This window comes from Triticum dicoccoides, chromosome 1B (genome assembly GCF_002162155.2).
Source record: "Triticum dicoccoides isolate Atlit2015 ecotype Zavitan chromosome 1B, WEW_v2.0, whole genome shotgun sequence".
Lineage (NCBI taxonomy): Eukaryota > Viridiplantae > Streptophyta > Magnoliopsida > Poales > Poaceae > Triticum > Triticum dicoccoides.
In genome coordinates, this window is record NC_041381.1 from 104,415,144 (window position 1) to 104,418,403 (window position 3,260).

At 39.9% G+C, this 3,260-nt stretch overlaps 1 pseudogene; it reads left to right on the top strand.

The window, feature by feature from the left end:
* The first annotated feature begins 533 nt into the window (after positions 1–533).
* Positions 534–2,814, top strand: LOC119302137 (annotated as a pseudogene).
* The last annotated feature ends 446 nt before the right edge of the window (positions 2,815–3,260 follow it).

The window sequence follows — 3,260 nt, forward strand, 5'->3', positions numbered from 1 at the left end:
TTTTCATATCTGCACTCCTTGTATCCAGATGGATAATGCATCATCGTGGAAAACTTCTTTTATCCTTATCCTGATACGTATTAAGTGTGTGCCTACGTGGATGTGTGTCATCTAATATACACTACTTTGGCGAAGCAAAATGTCATCATCACACAAGTGCAAAAGTATCCAAATGTATTGTTATGCAGCAACTAAAGTGATGTTTCCAGTTAGCGGTGCAATAAACAAACAAGCATAAAAGCGAGCACTAGACAGAAGTTGGTACAGATATGTTTTAGAAGTTTGTAAGTTACGTGAAAAAGAAACACTTAACCAACGTGTACGAAAACCTTTCTAGAAATAATGATGTAGATGATCGTTAAAGACAACACAGAAAGCATTTTCTATGTTTGCTTGCAGTCATATATAACTTTAACTCATGAGAGTTGGTTAGAGCCACTCAACTTTCCAATTGTCGAAATTATCATATGTTCTACATATTTATCTTAACAAATCTTGTATCTACATAAGTTCTAGGTAGATTTTGTTGGCTATAAAAGCCACACACATCTCCCAACCCTAACATCAAGAAAACTTCTCTCTCCTCTTCAAACAGCTATGTCAGCCACTAGTTTTGTATCGCTCTCTTTTTACTTTTGCATTTTGCTCTTGTGCCATGGCTCCATGGCACAACTATTTGGCATGAGCTTTAACCCATGGCAAAGCTCTCGCCAAGGGGGTTTCAGAGAGTGTACACTCAATAGGCTACAAGCATCTACACCACTTCGTCAAGTGAGGTCGCAAGCAGGCCTAACCGAGTATTTTGATGAGGAAAATGAGCAGTTTCGTTGCATTGGTGTATTTGTCATCCGTCGTGTAATCGAACCTCGTGGTTATTTGTTACGCGATACCACAACACTCATGGATTAGTCTACATCATCCAAGGTCTGTGTAGCAATTCAATTAATGTAGTTACCATTTGATATTACTAATAGTTTCTTGAGATAAAGGTTACTATTTTTAGTATTTTATCAATAAGTTTCTAACACTAACATGCACATATGTTTTCACCCAGGAAGTGGTTCTGCCGGATTGTCTTTTACTGGATGCCCAGAGACATTCCAAAAACAGTTTCAAAAATATGGGCAAGCACAATTCGTACAGGGTCAAAGCCAAAGCCAAAAGTTCAAAGATGAGCACCAGAAGGTTCACCGTTTCAAACAAGGAGATGTCATTGCACTACCGGCAGGCATTGTACATTGGTTCTACAATGACGGTGATGCGCCAATTGTGGCTATCTATGTTTTCGACGTAAACAACAATGCTAATCAACTTGAAACTAGGCATAAGGTAACAAAAAATCTTTGGGACAAATCTATGTGGGGTCAATAAGTCTATTCAACTAACCTACTGTATTTAATGTTGTTTACAAGTGGCATGTTGTTTAATTTCTCTTCTTGATCAAACTTGTAGGAATTTTTGTTGGCTGGCAACTATAGGAGTTCGCAACTTCACTCTAGCCAAAACATATTCAGTGGTTTCGATGTTCGGTTGCTTGGTGAGGCCTTGGGTACAAGTGGAAAAATAGCGCAAAGGCTTCAAAGTCAAAATGAAATGGGTGACATAATCCATGTGAATCATACTCTTAAATTTATAAAGCCTATTTTTACACAACAGCGAGAGCAAGAATCCTACCCACACACTCAATATGAGGAAGGGCAATCTCAGGCAAAACACTCTCAAGAAGAGCAACCTCAAATGGGGAAGTCTCACGGAGAGCAATCTCAAATGGGGCAGTCTCACGGAGAGCAACCTCAAATGGGGCAGTCTCAAGGAAAGCACATTCAGGGAGAGCAACCTCAAATGGGGCAGTCTCAGGGAAAACACTATCAAGGAGACCAACCTGAAGAAGGGCAGGGAGGGCAATCTCAAGAAGAGCAATCTCACGCAGGGCCATATCCGGGATGTCAACCTCATGCAGGGCAATCTTATGCATCACAATCAACTTATGGTGGTTGGAATGGTTTGGAGGAGAACTTTTGTGATCATAAGCTAAGTGTGAACATCGACGATCCCAGTCATGCTGACATATACAACCCGCGTGCCGGTACAATAACACGTCTCAACAGCCAAACGTTCCCCATCCTTAACATCGTGCAAATGAGTGCTACAAGAGTACATCTCTACCAGGTAATTATGATATTGTGTTTTTCATACTCTTATATATTCAAAGCTTCACAATGCAATTCTAACATTACACCATACATAATTTGTGATCGCAGAATGCCATTATTTCACCATTATGGAACATTAATGCTCATAGTGTGATGTACATGATCCAAGGACATATCTGGATTCAATTTGTCAATGACCATGGTCGAAATGTGTTCAATGGCCTTCTTAGCCCGGGACAACTATTAATCATACCACAAAACTATGTCGTTCTGAAGAAGGCACAACGTGATGGAAGCAAGTACATTGAATTCAAGACTAACGAAAACTCCATGGTTAGTCACATCGCAGGAAAGAACTCAATTCTCGGTGCCTTGCCCGTTGATGTCCTCGCCAATGCATACGGCATCTCTAGGACAGAAGCTCGGAGCCTCAAATTTACCAGGGAAGAGGAGCTGGGAGTATTTGCTCCTAAATTCAGTCAAAGTATCTTCGATAGTTTTCCTAAGGGTGAAGAAGAGTCACCTTCAAAGTGCATGAACTAATGTCAGAACTAGCTCATGGAATAAAATAAAGACATCAGTGAGTGTGTAGAACTTTGATGTTTCCATATATGGTCATCTCAATAAGATATCAACAAAGGTTCATTGTGTTTCATATGTTTATCTTTCTGGAAGGAAATTTCATGAACTTCGTTTCGCAAATTGCATTAGCCAATTCTTCATCTAGACAGTGTGCATATTTTATCGTATCTATACTGCTATTCTATGTGGTAGTGTTTGTCGTTTCTCACCGTAGCAATACAAATTCTCACTGTAGCAATGAACACCAATGTGTTTTTCTTTTGTGTTTGCACTGACATACACGTCACTCACTTGCTAACTAAGCCTAGTAAACACCAGTGTGTGGTGGCTACGGTCAGCTTAATACATTCTTCTATGTGCCATTGGCCCCATTTCACTTGTGTTGTTTTCTGCAAAAACCATATGGTCGTTGGGTGAGTAATTTCTCATTCATGCTTAAGACGAATGGACGATGATGTAGACTTGTAGCGTGCACTTGAGTTCTTCCTTTGCAATTGGGTTTAAGTCTTTCTTTATGGGGAAATT